Below are 17,764 nucleotides of genomic sequence, written 5' to 3'. Positions count from 1 at the left end.
CGGCAGGAAGGGCATCCAGCTTTAAAACCGCTGTCAAATCCAAAAGAAGCTCTTTGTTGATATGAAGGGCGATTAGCTAGCATTGCAGTGACCCAATGTAACATGGGAAAACAATCATTGTTAATTATTTTGAAATGTCAGACTTTTCCGAGAGGGAGCACTCACACCTGAGTCAAAGTTCACGGACTCAGAGACATGACTGACACTTCAGTAAAATACTGAGCTAGTTCCGCAGTATCAGAAGTGCCCTTCTTGTGGATGATACATTAAGTTAAGATTCTATCAGTCCTTCTACACTGGATGTCTTTTTGTACAAAAGCGGAGGCATTTTTCCAGTGTCTTGGCCAATATTTAACTCTCAACTAATGTCACTAAAACAGATTCTGTGGTCATCTATCTCACATTCATCGGTTGGATTTTGCAATGCAAAATTGTCTGTGATGATCGCTACAGTGCAGAAGGAGGCCATTCAGCCCATCAAGTCTGCCCCCACACTATCCCTGTAACCCAGTAACCCCACCTAACTTTTTTGACCCTCAAGGACAATTTAGCATGGCCAAGCCAGCTAACCTGTACATTTTTGGACTGTTGGAAGAAACTGGAGCCAGAGGAACCAGAGGAAACCCATGAAGACATGGGGAGAAAGTGCAAACTCCACATAGTCACCCAAGACAGGAATTGAACTGGTGCTGTGAGGCAGCCGTGCTAACCACTGTGCTGCCCTATACAATTCAAGTTTGGGTATGGAGACGGAAGAGTAAACAGCCTGAACATCTGTCCATTTCTGCCCTTGGGAGTGATCTCCTGTTCTAATCTTTTCTGGCCATGAAAAATACCTGTCCAAATACTCAAGGGAATATTTAAATAAGTCAGTATTTGTGGAGTGACTTCATATACCACTGATTTCATCACCATGTGCTGTTAGTCTTACTGAGGTTTGATTTGTGTAAGACCTTTTAAGCTTCTGCAGGCATGACAACACTGCAATCTAACAGGGACAGCATTGCTCTTCTACAACTCTCCTTATGAATGGTTGAAAACATCACCCTGAGCCTCACCAAAAACATTTACATGTGCTTGACCCATTAAGATTCTCCAGGGTCAACAGCGAGTCAGTTGGGTGGCAAGGCCTTAATTTTGGCGATACCAGGGTGAGATCAACTTGGCAATTTCTGCTCTTAGTAATATCGATAGAAGGATAAATGTTAGTTTGGATGTGAGGATAACTTCCTGTTCTTCATCAAACAGCAACATGGAATCTTTAATATCCACCTGAGCTGTCAATCTAAAATCTAATCTGAAGAACAGCACCTCTGACAATGTAGCACTCCTTTTGACATCCCCTCAATATATTCTCCTAATGCATGGTGTGAAATCACACTGGAATGTGGCGACTAGGGGCTTTTCATAGGAACTTCATTGAAGCCTACTTGTGACAATAAGTGATTACCAAGCTTACACACATGATGAGAAAGCAAGATGCGTATATAAACAACACAAAGTTGGATGTAATCAATCAGTATGGTGCATTATACAATCTGGGCTCGCTGCCTTAAATTATTCACACTCAGTTGTGTTGGAAAGGTCACCTGGTAGGAGAATCAAACTTGCAAAGCACAGTACATACCAGCCCAAGGACGTGCACCTCGTCACACTACCAACTCACCTCTTCTGTTTTCAAAACTTCCATTGAGGATTTTGCCAATGCTGACAAGGTTTCATCTATTACCCATCCCTAGTTGCCTAATCACGACAGTGATGAGTTCTCCTTGGATTGTTGTGGTTCTTATGGCAAAGTAACTTCCACAATAGCCTAGGGTAGGGAATTCTAAGATATTGAGCTAGTGCTGATGAAGGTGAGTGTGATGCATGTTCAAGTCAGGATGCTATGTGACAAGGAAGGAACGTTGGAGGTGATGGTGTTCCAAAAACATAGCTGCTCTTCCCCTTCCTGATAAAACAGGTCCAAATTGAAAGAGATACTGTCAAAGTAATCTTGGTGAATTGCTGCATTGTAACCCATGGAGAGTGGTTTTACAGCCACACTGAGCCGATGATGGAGAGGGTGGATATTGAGTTCATTGGTTGGGGCAGCAATCGAACAAACTTCCTCCCCAAAAACAGTGGTGTCTTATATTGATAACATTTAAAATTTTAAACACTTACAAACTAAAAGTGGGTTTTAGTATGTTGATCTAATCAAAGAGAGGTAGCTAGGGCAACAAGGTGTCAGGTGAGCACCAAGAGCTTGATTAATAAGTACCAGATGAGCACTGGGGCGGAAACTAATATAACAGTGCCAAGTGAGCATGGGACAGGGAGTCACAGCAAAGAACAACGTTAAACACAGTTTGTGCAGTAGTACCAGAGTATACGGCAACCTTGGAAGTTGTAAGAACTGGAAGGGTATTGAAAAAAGGTAGGAATTAATGCTGCAAAAATTCATTTAAAGAATTTAAATTAAGCTTGGCAACAATTCGATGCGCGCAAACGGCAAGTGAATTTAATGTTAGAGTGCATTGCTACCAGTACGACACGCTGTAGTTTGATAGTAACTTACCAACCTGTCTGTAAAACTAACACAAAAACTCTCATTTTAATTTGGCGTGGATATCAGAGACTGGAGTGGGCGGCGATCCATCTAGTTCAAGGTTTGAAGTACATTCTTGGCATGATGTACGAGAGATTTTAACTCCCGGCCTCATTTGAATGTTCCAATACTGACTGCTGCCCAAACTGGGGGGGGGGTTAAGTTAAGGCCAGTGGGTGGGAGTGTAAATCCGTGTTAGGGGGTGAAGCAAGTGGGAGCAGGGGTTTGGGGGTTCAAGCGGGCTGCTGATGGAGAATCATGGAAGTGGCCCAGTAAGTGAGCAAAGGGGAAAATGGATAAATTAAACTCAGGGAAGTACCCTGAATCCACCCAACCCAAAAGGAACCTGAATATAACTGAGATACCCGGGCACATGTCAACTGTCTCTGGCTTCTGCTGGCAGATAGAGATTGTGGGGGCCTTAGGTAACACACGGTTACAAAACGGGGCTGATTTAGCCCACTGGGCTAAATCGCTGGCTTTTAAAGCAGACCAAGCAGGCCAGCAGCATGGTTTGATTCCCATACCAGCCTCCCCGGACAGGCGCCGGAATGTCGCGACTAGGGGCTTTTCACAGTAACTTCATTGAAGCCTACTCGTGACAATAAGCGATTTTCATTCATTTCATTTAAAATAACATGCATATCTTGATGGGTGGACAGTCTTCCTGTATCTAATTTCAAGCAAGCTAAGGTGATTGAGCTTCTAAAATGCATCTTGAAATCTAGAATGCAGCACAGATTTCACTTTTGTGTTAACTCAGCTCCCGTCCACACCATTCCCACCTGTTGCATAGAGGCAATTTAAAAGTACATTCTTGGCCCGGATTCTCCAAAATCCCGGCTAAGTGTTGACAGCAACGTAAACACCGGAGTGTTTCACGCCAGCATCAACGGTCCACTCGGCCCAATGATTCAGTGGCCCACAAGGGGCCAGCATGGCGCTAGTGTGTTGCACGCAGCTCCGGTGCCGATACGCGGTCCTGCACTGCCGGCGCAGGTCCATGCATGTGCGTGGCGGCGCGCAACATGGCGTAGTGACACAGCGGGCCCGTGCAGACCGCACGTACCAGCCGATCGGTAGCCTCCGTGGAGGCCACCCCCTCCCAGAGTCTGATCTCCCCTCCCCCCCCCCTCCCCATCAGTATGGCCACCGTGGCCGCGGGACCGAGCTTATGCTGGCGGAACTCGGCCGGTCGACCGTGGAGAATTGCCGTGGGGGCTGCTTTCAACAGGCGCTGCGTCCACCGTGCGTTCACAACCGGCACCGATTCTCTGGTCACCAGAGTGTTGGAGCGGCGTGGTGGGAATTTTCAGCGCCAACGGCAATTATCCGATCCACCACGCTGAGAGAATCCCGGCCGAGGACTCAAATACTACAATGTATACAAATGTTCTGCTACTGAACTCCCCATTTGAGTATATCCAGTCTGGATTCTATCCTTTTCAGAGCACAAAAACAGCCCAAGCCAATGTCATGAGTGACATTGCCTATGAATATAACTGCTTTATTACACTTTGTCTTTCTCAAACTTCCACAACCACCAATACCATTGACCACAGTATCCTTCAATGTTTCCCCCTCCATCATCCTGCTCCATCAAATTGAGCGTACATAGATCATAGATCATAGAATTTACAGTGCAGAAGGAGGCCATTCAGCCCATCGAGTCTGCACCGGCTCCTGGAAAGAGCACCCTACCCAAGGTTAACACCTCCACCCTATCCCCATAACCCAGTAACCCCACCCAACACTAAGGGCAATTTTGGACACTAAGGGCAATTTATCATGTCCAATCCACCTAACTTGCACATCTTTTGACTGTGGGAGGAAACCGGAGCACCCGGAGGAAACCCACGCACACACGGGGAGGATGTGCAGACTCCGCACAAACAGTGATCCAAGCCGGAATCGAACCTGGGACCCTGGAGCTGTGAAGCGATTGTGCTATTCACAATGCTACCATGCTGCCCGTGCTACATGGTTCCATTCTTAACTAATTGAATGCAGCCAGTACATTTCCAGCAATCACTTCTCATTTTTCTCAATAATTCCTCTGATTAGATTCGAGCCTTTCTCCTTCCTTCTTCTACATTTCCAATATCGTCCGGTTATTGAAAATTTCATACATACATTGGCTATTTCCAAACTCAGACCTCCAATATCAGCCTGTGTCTCCACCTTCAATAAATCATCCAAAATGTCACACATCCTGCTGTGTAACACCAAGTTTGTTTATCCAATATGTCCTCACCTTGTATTCTGCCTCTGAAAAAATTAATTTAAAAAAATTGTCTTTATCTTTTAATTCTGTATTCCCTTGCTACAAATGATTTCCTCAATTTACTCCTACTCTTCACAAACTATTTTAGAATGAAGGGTATTAGCCAGCTCCAATCTAAGCTGCAAAACTCGGTAGCACAGTGCTTCACAGCTCCAGGGTCCCAGGTTCGATTCCTGCTTGGGTCACTATCTGTGTGGAGTCTGCACGTTCTCCCAGTGTCTGCATGGGTTTCCTCCGGGTGCTCTGGTTTCCTCCCACAAGTCCCGAAAGGCGTGCTGTTAGGGAATTTGGATATTCTGAATTCTCCCCCCGTGCATCCGAACAGGCGCCATAATGTGGCGACTCGGGACTTTTCGTAGTAACTTCATTGCAGTGTTAATGTAAGCCTACTTGTGACAATAAAGATTATTATTATTATAAGACATCGGGATCAGTGATAATAAACAACAATGGATCTTTGGCTGATTTTTCCTTCTTCTTAGTCAAATAAATATCTGGTTATTTGAGAATCCCCACTGCTATCTCAACTAAGCTGATAAAATGTTTAAGATTAATGTGACCCAGACTATATACAGGGAGATTTTTCGAACATATAAAAAATACTGGAGTATGTGCACTGTGGCCCCAGAGTATAATATCTGCTGGTTACAATCAAAAATCCATTTCATTTTAGAATTTAGCTTTCCATTTAATCTTGGGGAAAATGCCACTTAATTCTGGTCCTTCCAACCCAGTGTGTGTGTGTGTGTGTATCTTTCAATATGAAAAGAGCGACAGAGAAAAAGAAAGGAAAGAGAGATAGAATGAAAAGGAAAGAAAGTGCGAGAGAATGAAAAATGATAGTGAGAAAAAGAAAAAAAGGAAAGAATACTTTTCTAACACCTTTCATATTCTCAGGACATCCCAAGGTGTTCCACAATTAATTACTTTTCATAATTGTGTAATCATTAGAATTATGTAGGCAAATGTGGCAGGTAATTATCGCACTAAGGCCTCACATGTAATACGGTGAAAAATAGCCAGTTCAACTTTGTTTTTGTGCAGTGCTGATTCGTGGATAAAGGTTGGCAATGAAGACCAGGCAGATTCTCCTGGCCTTTGAATGATGCGATGCATAGTTATCCCACCACAGAACAGAATATTCTAGGCTTGAAGGTGCTGGTTGCTTTATGCCCACTGTTCAAACCCAACTAAAGTCTGTTAACTTGCTGGCACAAATTAGGCCTGAAGAATCCGATTATTTATATTCCATCTCTTGCCCCATCCAAAAAACCATGGTGGTGGCATAGCTCTTATTACCAAGTCTTACTTCAATCTCCTCAGCCATATAATCCTCTTCCATTGTCTGTCCTCTGTATTCCAGCTCTATGAGATTGGCTTACATATTCCCACTCCTTCCTATCAGAGTATAGCCAGTTTCCCTTTACAAGCACCTGCATACTCCTGAAAATCTTCCATGGCCCTCTCTACCTTATCTGCATGCAGCCCCTCAGAGGCATCTTGCAAGCATCCTGATACCGGTATTGGTAGCACTTAGCTTTACAGCTTTAACACCTTGCCACTTCTTTCATTCCCAAAATCTATTCCAACAAGCTGTGGATGTATGTCAATACTTCCATCAAGTGAATAGCATAACAAAGAAAGCTGAGGGTGGTTTACATGATCCTGGTCACATCCACCAGACATCACAAAGTGCCCTACACCCAATGACATACCCGTGAGGTGTAGTCACTTTTATAATGTAGGCAAGCAGAAGCCAGCTGACAAGTCAAGCTCCTACAAATAGCAATCAAATAAAAGACCTTAAAATTTGTTTTCAGTGTTGGTTGGAAGCAAAATCTTGGCTGGCCAGGACATTGGGAAAACTCTCTTGTCCTTCCATGAATAATGGTGTTTTATTTTTTACTTAAGAGGGCAGATGGGCCTTTGCTGAATGTCTCATCCGAAAGATGATAAAGCAGCACATCTTAGTGAACAGAAATGTCAACCTAGGTTATATGCCAAAGTCTCTGGAGTGAGATTTGAACACACAACTTTCTGATCCAAAGTGAGAGTGCCACCAACTGCAGACCAAGACCTTCATAATTAATCTGCACCATAATGTCTTCTCCCTCCCAGGTCATTTGCTCAGACTATATAGGGCAGCACAGTAGCACAAGTGGATAGCACTGTGGCTTCACAGCGCCAGGGTCCCAGGTTCTATTCCCCACTGGGTCACTGTCTGTGTGGAGTCTGCACGTTCTCCCAGTGTCTGCGTGGGTTTCCTTTGGGTGCTCCGGTTTCCTCCCACAATCCAAAGACGTGCAGGTTTGGTGGATTGGCCATTATAAATTGCCCTTAGTGACCAAAAAGGTTAGGAGGGGTCATTGGGTTACGGGGATAGGGTGGAAGTGAGGGCTTAAGTGGGTCGGTGCAGACCCGATGGGCTGACTGGCCTTCTTCTGGACTATATGTTCCATGTTCTATTTCAGATAGAGTGAAACCATCACTGCCTGTTCATACTAGAGCTACACTTTAAACTCTTAGGTCCCAAACATCATCATGAGCAGTTCCACCCCCATAATATTATCTTTGTCTGTCTTTGGCTCATTATCACCATTGACAAAACGCTTATTCAAACCTCTGGTGCTTTTAGTTTTGCGATCTGCAACACTTGTTTTGCTATCTGTCTTTAATCCATTCTCCAAAAGTTCAACTGGTGCAAACACATTCGCCACTAACTTGTCCAACACACAAGTTCCACTTGCTCATGCTCATTTACACACACATTTTCTCCATCGCCAACATATTCAACTCCCTTCATAACCTCGCAAGCCTGACTTAAGTCTCTCATATAGCCTTTGGTTTCTTTGACTGACCTCCTCTAGATGTTCCTTCCCTACATCCACCATTCGTAGTGAAGATTGGCCCTATTCTCTGAAACTCCCTCTCTAAATCCCCTTATTCTCTCTGCCCTTAAAAGCCTTCTTAGAACATAAAACATAGAACATAGAACAGTACAGCACAGAACAGGCCCTTCGGCCCTCGATGTTGTGCCGAGCAATGATCACCCTACTCAAGTCAACGTATCCACCCTATATCAGTAACCCAACAACCCCCCCCCCCCCCATCCCCCCCCCATCCCCCCCCCATCCCCCCCCATCCCCCCCCCATTCCCCCCCCCATTCCCCCCCATTAACCTTAACCTTATTTTTTAGGACACTAAGGGCAATTTAGCATAGCCAATCCACCTAACCCGCACATCTTTGGACTGTGGGAGGAAACCGGAGCACCCGGAGGAAACCCACGCACACACGGGGAGGACGTGCAGACTCCGCACAGACAGTGACCCAGCCGGGAATCGAACCTGGGACCCTGGAGCTGTGAAGCATTTATGCTAACCACCATTCTACCGTGCTGCCCTTAATCTGTCAACACTATTTAATCTGTCTTGATGGCCAAGCTTTCGATCAATTTTCCTCACTCTCCATGATGACTTTGACTACCCATTTATTTCCTTCACTCTGTGAACCCAGGTTATTAAAAATGTTTACCAGCACTCATTAAAGAGGCTGCACAGCACTTGGTGGCTTGTGCTTCAACTAATGTCCTTTCCGCACAGTACCCAGCTGTTTGAGTGTAAACAGATTGTTGATGTCAATTTCAAGCTTTATTTAAAAGGGATATTTAAAGGTTCATAATCATTGCTCCTGAAGCTGTGAAGGTGATCTCTCAAATATACCAGCAAACCTTCTACTACCTCTGCCACCAAGAAGGGCAAGGGCAGCAATGCATGTGAACATTACTACCTTCAACTTCCCGTCCAGGCCTTACACCATTCTGACATGAACTACTGGCTGGATTGAATGGCGAGGGCACGCTCCCCACATCCCAGCATAAATATCAGGGACAAGCCCATCTCTGCTTGGCCAGATCACCCACTTTAATTTTTTGGCTGATGGTCCTTTAGTTATAATAAGGCAAGGCTTCCATCACTCCTCAGGAAAATGTCCTACCTCATAGAGCTGCTGGCTAATCCGAGGCTGCCAGTAGTGACAGCATCACCAGGAATGGTGGCCACTGCTGATACTGTAGCTAGGTCAAGCAGCAGACATTCAGCAATGGATTCGGACCTCCAGGGATTACTGACAGACCTCAGCTGTATAATTAAGGGTTAATGGTTATATCGATGGTTATATCGATGAGACAATTATGTTAATAATGAGTAAATATGACATCAGGTCAGATGTTCAAGAGGCCTCTATAGAGAAAGACACAGAATAGTTTGTGTCCATCTATTCACGCACTCACCATGAAATCCTTTTAAATAGCGTTGATAAATAGTTGCCAGAAAAACTATATATTAACAATCTCAAGTGATTTACAGTACAAAAAGCCTCATCAGAACACCGGTGGGGGAAGTGAGTGAATGATGGGGGGTATGTTGGACGGTGGAGGGAGAGTTTCCAATTGGTGCTGGAGACCCAGAAAGGACACACTGCCTCTTTCCATTGACCAGCAGCCCATAGGTATAAACGGCCAAGTTACACATTGGGCACAGGCCTCTCCCATCATCTGTAATGCCTCAGTGACAGCAAGATGGGGCCTTTAAGTGGGCATTGATTGGCTAATTAGGGGCCTCAACAAGGCCTTGTCCAGGCGCCACACCTGACACCTCCCCCACCACTTTCCAAATTGTGGAGGGGCAGGCAAGCTGCTTGCCTGTTCAAAATTAAAGGCCTACAAAATCCGCTTCCATATTGTTGCTGGTTCAAAATCCTGGAACTCCTTTCCTATCAGTACTGTGGGTGTACCTACATCACTTCAATTAAAGTGATTCAAGAAGGTAGCACACCTCCATCTTTTCAAGAGCTGTTAGGGATGTGCAATAAATCCTCTGCAATACAAGTGGAACTGTAGGTTCAGACATTTGCGGATATGTTCGGCTGAGGAGCCAATGATCTGAAGCTACTTTCTATGGGATTATGACTGAATGCCTCTAAATCAGAATGAACAGTACCTGAGCACCATGGGCTACTGGTTAACTTGAGATAGATGAGGGTTGATGCACATTGTCACTAAATTCAGGGCTGGCGCACAGCAGGCTGGGTGCCCTCACCTCCATTAATGGACAGTATATTCACTGGGAAACTTTGCTAAATTATTCGTGGATATGCTTACATCCCATAAACTAATTTAAAGAGAAAGAAGCACGTTAGGTGTGATTGTGCCCACCAGTCTCATGGAAAATTTCATCTAAGGCTCAGGAATATCAGTGAAGCCCATTTCAAATTCCAAAACCCAAGCCTACCTCCGAACGCCATTTCCACAATATTTTTGTCTCTGAAAGGCATGAGTGGGAAGGTGCCTGGTTTTGCAAGCCACAATGCAGTGTAGGAGGAGTGTAGGTGAGAGGTGGGCTGGTAAGAAAGCCTGACTCAGTTCTTGGGAACCGCAACCCAGCTCCCAACATTATTTTATGCCCTTTAAACTTCAATCCTTTTCTCTTCTCTTAAGCTACATATGGTATATTTTCCATTTAAAGGTGTGAAATGATAAAGTAGTGGTAAAGCCAGAGGACTAATGATCCGGTGACCCAGGCTAATGTTCTGACATCACAGGTTCAAATCCCACCATGGCAGCTAGTGGAATTTCAATTCATTAATAAATCTGGAAGATACAGCTTGTCTCAATAATGATGACTATGAAATTACCATTGATTTTCGTAGAAACCCATCTGGTTCACTAATGTCCTTTAGGGAAGGAAATCTTATGGTATTACCTGGCTTACATTTGACTTCAGGTCCATAGTAATATAGTTGATTCTTAGTGGCCCTCTGAAATGGCTCAACAAGCCACTCAGTTCAAGGGCAATGAGGGATAACCAACAAATGCTGGTCTCGCCAGTGATGCCCACATCCCATGAAAGAATAAAGAAAAAACATGAATAGAGTAGAGCACATGCTTTATTTTTTTAAACTTTCAACAGCAGGGGAATGTTTTTCAACGGTATTGATCTCTTGGCATTTACATCTCAGTCCAAAGCATAACAGGAGAGTTTCCCACCACATTCTTCTGTTTTGAATGCAATATGGCATTTTTTCCCTCAATGGGAAAACTACTCTAATGCATCTCAACACTTAAATAATGCTGGTCAATGTAATGGTCAACTTATCTTTTCAGAACAAGAGTTATATGATGAATTACTATGGTTAAAAAACATCTATGTTACAATGCAGCATCTAATTGAGACATTTGACATTAACGTACTTGTCAGAATGTGCCAAACCTGCACCAACACGTGAATATATCAGATTGGAGGAAATTAAACTCCTTACAGGGCCCACAATGGTGGCCTCGACCTCAGGAGGCGTGTGCGGTATTGTGACCCAAAGCCTTCCATACCTTCAAAAATAACATGGGGCTGGGAAGGCACTGAAAATGTGAAATTGTTGCAATAATGTCTAAGTTTTAAACATTTGGCCTGACCCCATTTTGCCTCCATCACTGGACAAAGATTCCGCCCATATCTTTGCAATAAGTCTGTTCTGCTGAATGCCGAGTTTGAGGGCGTTTTCAGGTGCTTCAGAATTCTCATCAGATATGTCTTTGTGTTCAATGGAATCCAGTGCCTACTGCAGTGGTGAATGTTGGAACTCCACATCAGTTGGTGATGCCCTGCTTTGCTGGTAGTTTTCATCTCTTAGTGATTGAAAGTTTGGGGAAGGCTTTCGCAGCAAAAAAAAACAATTATTAAAGTGAACTGAAAAATGTCAGGTAACTTTTATAGGAGAAAAATGCATAATCGATGGAAGGACAAACGGGTAGTTAAACTTGATGGGGTGAAATTCAAGAATATCATTGAAGATCTTCCTTTGCTAGTTTTCAAAGTCTATTTGCCTTTCAATGGGTCTGAGCAGGATCACTGGAAAGATGCAATAAGTAGCACAAATAAATTGTTACTTGTAGGCAAACCTCTTTTCCGAACGTTGGTTGATACGATTAAGCAGCTAAACTTGTTACTGTAGCAGGAGCATGTGATGGAGATTAGGGAAAAACATCTTTCCCACAACAAATTAACCTTTTAACCACTAAACTATTTACATTGCCATTTTAAGAAGCTGATATCAGGAAAGCAGTCTGCAATGACTGTGATTAACATAGAGCTACAAATCAAGGTAAAAAATATGCTTGTATTAAAATATTTTATTAAGTTTGTGTATTCTATATTACAATATATAGGGAACAATACAATATATAGGGAACAATAGAGGATTTAGAAGGATAAGCAACATCACTGATCTGCACATAAAAGATTTTAAATCGCTTCCACTAATCATGAATTAACGCATTAAAGGAAAATATTTAAACAAAATCAGAAACTTACATGCCAACATTCATGGATTTATAAGCACGTAGCAATTTACAACTTGTAGCAATTGTGATCCTTCCCTTGTCTAATTTGCTTCAGAAAATATCTACTTTCAATTTCTTAGGCACAGATGATATTGAATGTAATACTTTGGTTTGGTATTCGTTACGAACGGATAGTATAACCTTGGCAGTCAGTTACTGCTTTGGTACTACCGAAAACTGTTGTCCAGAGTCTCATTTTGAAATTTCAGTTTACTTACCGAGGTCCGGCATGAGGTAAGCAAAGCTTGTTCTCTCTTTTGTCTGGGTTTGAAAAGTAAACTAGTGTCAATATATTTGGAACGAACGATAATTATACTTGGCATGTTGTAAGCTAAAGTATCCAGGAGCAACAAGCTGCATAATCCATAAAATTGTACAGGTTTTCATTAATTTTTCAACAGTGAGAGACCATCGAATTGCAGACTGGAGATCCCCAGACAGGGGCACAGAAATTAAACCTGGCAAAGGGACAGTTTGGGAGGGATATCAAGAACAACAGCTTCATGCAAAAAACCATCCATAACTTGTCTAGGCTTCAAGGTAGGGTGATTAAAAACAAAATTCTTAGAATCATTCCAGAAACAGTGATATGGGATGAATCCATTTCAACGGGTCAAATTAACTAGATGAAAGATTTTGTAGAATGTACACTGCAGAAGGAGGCCATTCAGCCTGTCGAATCTGCACCGGCCCTTGGAAAGAGCACCCTACCCAAGCCCACACGTCCACCCTATCCTCGTATCCCAGCAACCCCACCCACCTTTTTGGACACTAAGGCAATTTAGCATGGCCAATCCACCAAAGCTGAGGGACTCACTTTTCAGGCCTCTAACTCCCTTTTGGGGGCCCCTCTTTCAGAACCCCCACTCTTCAATGCCCCAATCTTTAAGAAGCCCCTTCATTCCTGCCCTTCATGCCCCCCAATCCTTCATCCCTTTTCATGGGCATAGCCCGCCGTTAGATCTCAGCTTTTGCAGTACCAACCTAACACTGACAAGGTACCTGGGTGCCAGAGGGAAAGCCAGGATGCCACCCTGCCCTGTCCCTGACCATCCAGGGGTCTCCAATGGCCGAGACCCCACCCCCCCCCTTAGGTGCCATTACGCCTGTTCCATGTTTGTGTGACCAGTGCTAAACATGCCACGGCAAGGTCTCCCAAGCAGGGGTTATTCATTCCCGGACCTTGGGAGAATTGGTGCCGACATATTTAAATGAGGCCAATGCCTCATTTAAATGTGTATATCTGACAATAAACAAATAAATAAACTGGGCAAAGTCTTGCGAGATTGTGTTAGATCTCGTGAGGCATTCCAATGTTGCAAATCCCACTGGAGGCTTCTTGCAAGATTAAACAGCCTCGTCATGTCACCGGGTCGGACGTGACAAGGCCATTCAATCGCGCCCACTGGGACAACTGGAGAGATGAATAAAAATATTGGGCTGGATTCTCTGATTGTGAGGCTCTGTCCAGAGGAAGAGTCTAGTTTTACAACAAAAAAGTCGGCGGCGCCCCCGCACTGATGCGATGTTCGATGGAGTGCTAGCAGCTGCGTCACATAAAACCCCCAGGGTTCCCGACATAAAAGGCTGGAGAATTGCCGGCTCCCTAGCCGCTCATGTGCATGTCGGCGGTCTGCAGCGGTCGCGCCGTACACATGGCGCAAGGCCGTGCACAGACCTGTCCTGCCAAACAGTGCCCCCCTGTAGCCACCCCCCCCTCGCCACCCCAGACCAACCCTCACTAGTCCCCGCCGAAGCGTCCCTGACCAGCGAAATGGCTTGCGCCCCCCCATCCCCCGGACTGTTGGGGTGCTGGACACAATCCGCAGCCACCACGCGGGTTGACGAAAATTCAGAGCACACGTCTCCCGTGCGGTCGTTGACTCGGCCGATCAGGGGAGGAGCATCTGGGCAGAGCCTTCAGGTGACGTTCTGAGGCCGACCCAATGGCGTGCGGCGTACTCACCGATTTGGTGCCGAAAGGGATTCCCCGCTCAATCGCCGATACAATTTCGGCATCGGTAACGGAGAATCCCGCCCCATGTACTGTTTAATAACAAAATTTGTGGTGAAACTGTTGAGTACAAGTTCATGAGATGCATACTTAAGATAGCTTAGCATCAACAAAAGTATTACTATATAACCTATACATAGCTCGTATTAAAGCAAGCAATAACGTGTGGTTTCAGGAAAGCTTAAATTTCATGAAGGTTTTCTCACTGATCTCTGACTTCAGGGCTTTTCAGTCAATTTACTTGAATAGCACAAGAAATTCAACACTCACAGTAGAAAGTAAGATAAATGGGTCGATTTAGCAATCTGTTCTCCATGATGGAGGCTTGTTAGTACATTATTTAAATTAAAATGTTAGTTTGCAGAATTCTTACCTTTGTGTTATAAGGTTTTGGATTCAAGCTCCAACCCAGGACCTGAGCACAAATTCAAGACTGACAGTCAGAAGTCTTTTGGATTATGTTAAACTGCAGTGGATATAAAAGATCCTATGGCATGAAGGAGAGATGAGGCGTTATTCCTGATGTCGTGACCAATATTTATTCTCCCGTGAATATTACAAAAGCAGATTATGAGGTGATTGTCGTCTGTCAGAACTTGCTCTATGAACGTTAGCTACTGCTTTTCTTACTTTATTCATTCACGGCATGTGGGCATCACTGGCTTTGAGAAGGTGCTGGATGGCAAGTTGCCTTCTTGAATGACTGATGCAACTGAGTAACTTGCTAGGTCATTTCAGAGGGAAGTTACCAGTTAACCACATTGATAAGGTTTTTAATGACAATCAACAATAGTTCTACGGTCACCATTACTGAGACTAGTTTTTAATTCCGCAGATTTAGAAATGGATTTTAAACTCCATGGGGGGATTTGAATCTATGTCCCCAGAGCATTAGCTCTAACCACCAAAATGGCCAGTGCCGAAACAGTGCCCGGAAATGGGCATGTGGCTGGATCGGTACTTTTGGGCACTGACTGTTGTGTTCTGTGATCTTGTCTTGCAATGATTCTACAGAACAGTTGGTGACTTAACCAGAACGATGTTTTATTGATGTACACGTCGTAAGTTAACAATCAGAATGCAATACAGACCAAGTTATCATAGAATTATGTACCCTTAGGAGCGACTGTTCTCATTTATACCTTACAACCTTCTGCTGGTGGCCGGATGTCGCTTAACTGATGTCTGGTGCCACCTGCTGGTGGGAGGTTGCACTGCTGAGTGCACGAGATATTATCTGCAGGCATATCACCGCCTCTGTTCTGACCTCAGCAGGGCCCACAAATCCTGCCTAAGCTGTTATTAAGTTAGATGGGGCAATTCCAGTTCTCAACACTACATGGAGATCTCCAGGTGTGCCCACGGAATTTATAATGGTCCACCATTTAAGACCAGAAAACATGTGTACTGACCAATCAGGGATGGCGGGTGGACGCCAAGTGCTTTTGGGTCAATACGAAGCCCTCCAGCATTCAAAAATTAGCTACCTCACCGATTAAGGTGAGAGCTGCCTGTGTGAACATGGACCATGTGAGGGACAAGTAAAATTAGTTAATTTTTAAAAAATAAAGTAAACAGCTACCTGGCCAAGATCCTGGGAGGGGGAGGGGGAGAAGAAGATATCCTCTACAGACCTTGCCCAGTGGCTCTAGCTGTGGCCAGGCTGTCATTATGGGTCTGATGGGGATGGTTCCTCATGTGATCCATAGGCGCCCCAGATTTATATGCGATTATGCATTTTAAAAAAAATAATTTTTATTAAGATTTTCACAAAATATAAACAGCAAAACAATATCAACAAAACAACTGTGGTAAAAACCCAAGAACACCCACCCAACTTCAAAAGCAACTGCAAACAAAAAAAAACCCAAAAAGGAACACCCAAACAACAAAAGGGAAAGAGATAACACCCGCCACATCCCACAAACCCATGTACACAGTTCTCCCTCCCACCGAACCAACCCCCCCCCCCCCCCCCCCCCCCCCCCCGGGTTGCTGCTGCTGCCGGCCTATTTCCCTACCGTTCCGCCATGAAGTCCAGGAAAAGCTGCCACCGCCTAAAGAACCCTTGTACTGATCCCCTCAGGGCAAATTTCACCTTCTCCAATTTAATGAACCCCGCCATATCATTGATCCAGGCCTCCACGCTTGGGGGCCTCGCATCCTTCCATTGAAGCAAGATCCTCGGCCGGGCTACTAGGGACGCAAAGGCCAGAACACCGGCCTCTTTCGCCTCCTGCACTCCCGGCTCCACTGCAACCCCAAAAATTGCGAGTCCCCGGCCTGGCTTGACCCTGGATCCCACCACCCTCGACACCATCCTTGCTACCCCCTTCCAAAACTCCCCCAGCGTGAGCATGCCCAAAACATATGGGCGTGATTCGCTGGGCTCCCCAAACACCTAGCACACCTTTCTTCACCCCCGAAAAACCTACTCATCCTCGTCCCACTCATGTGGGCCCTATGCAGCACCTTGAACTGTATAAGGCTAAGCCTCGCACAGGAAGAGGAGGAATTCACTCTCTCTAGGGCATCCGCCCACATCCCCTCCTCAATCTCCTCACCCAGCTCATCTTCCCATTTCCCCTTCAGTTCCTCCACCGAGGCCTCATCTACCTCCTGCATTACCCGGTATGTGTCCGAAATCCTCCCTCCTCCAACCCACACCCCCGAGAACACCCTGTCCCGTACCCCACGTGGGGACAGCAAGGGGAACCCCTCCACCTGCCGCCTGGCAAACGCCCTAACCTGCATGCACCTAAACATGTTCCCCGGGGGGGAGCTCAAACTTCCCCTCTAACTCCCCCAAGCTCGCGAACCTCCCCTCCACAAACAGGTCCCTCACCTCCTAACCCCTACCCTGTGCCAGCCCAGAAATCCACCATCAATGCTCCCTGGGACAAACCGATGGTTCCCCTGTATCGGGGCCTCCATCGAGCCCCCCACTTCTCCCCTATGCCGTCTCCATTGCCCCCAAATTTTGAGGGTAGCCACCACCACCGGGTTCGTGGTATACCTCGTTGGAGGGAGCGGCAACGGCGCCGTTACCAGCGCCTCCAGGCTCGTGCCCACACAGGACGCCACCTCCATCCTCTTCCATGCTGCCCCTTCCCCGTCCATTGCCCACTTACGCACCATCACTGCGTTGGCAGCCCAATAGTACCCACAGAGGTTGGGCAACGCCAGCCCCCCCCATCCCTGCCTCGTTCCAGGAACACTCTTCGAACCCTCGGAGTCCCATGCGCCCACACAAATCCTGTAATACTCCTGTTGACCCTCCTAAAAAATGCCTTCGGGATAAGGATGGGGAGGCACTGGAACAGGAACAAAAACCCTCGGGAGTACCATCATCTTAACGGACTGCACCCTCCCCGCCAGTGACAGCGGTAACATATCCCACCTTTTGAACTCCTCCTCCATCTGCTCCACCAACCTTGTGAGGTTGAGAGCAGCACGGTAGCATGGTGGTTAGCATAAATGC

At 45.5% G+C, this 17,764-nt stretch overlaps 1 protein-coding gene and 1 long non-coding RNA gene across 7 annotated transcripts in view; one reads left to right on the top strand and one right to left on the bottom strand.

Moving 5' to 3' along the window:
• Nucleotides 1–2,355: 2,355 nt before the first annotated feature.
• Nucleotides 2,356–17,764, top strand: part of LOC119952405 (claudin-2-like) — a 32,322-nt gene continuing 16,913 nt past the window's right edge. Inside the window, exons 1-2 of one of the 6 annotated variants that reach the window (XM_038776127.1) lie at nucleotides 11,979–12,031; nucleotides 12,350–12,503. The gene's annotated coding sequence lies outside the window, so the exon portion shown is untranslated. Of the gene's footprint in view, nucleotides 2,420–11,978; nucleotides 12,032–12,277; nucleotides 12,504–12,670; nucleotides 12,810–17,764 lie in introns of those variants that run through there. The other 5 variants (XM_038776129.1, XM_038776128.1, XM_038776132.1 and 2 more) reach the window with 5 other exon arrangements.
• LOC119952406 lies at nucleotides 11,681–14,772 on the bottom strand. The gene is made up of 4 exons (XR_005457847.1): nucleotides 14,657–14,772; nucleotides 14,236–14,315; nucleotides 12,488–12,530; nucleotides 11,681–11,778 (listed from the first exon to the last, which is right to left on the bottom strand). It is a non-coding gene; the product is annotated as an uncharacterized LOC119952406 (long non-coding RNA).

The sequence above is a fragment of the Scyliorhinus canicula genome, chromosome 17 (genome assembly GCF_902713615.1).
Source record: "Scyliorhinus canicula chromosome 17, sScyCan1.1, whole genome shotgun sequence".
In the NCBI taxonomy this organism is placed as follows: domain Eukaryota; kingdom Metazoa; phylum Chordata; class Chondrichthyes; order Carcharhiniformes; family Scyliorhinidae; genus Scyliorhinus; species Scyliorhinus canicula.
This window is presented reverse-complemented; position numbering and strand designations above follow the sequence as displayed.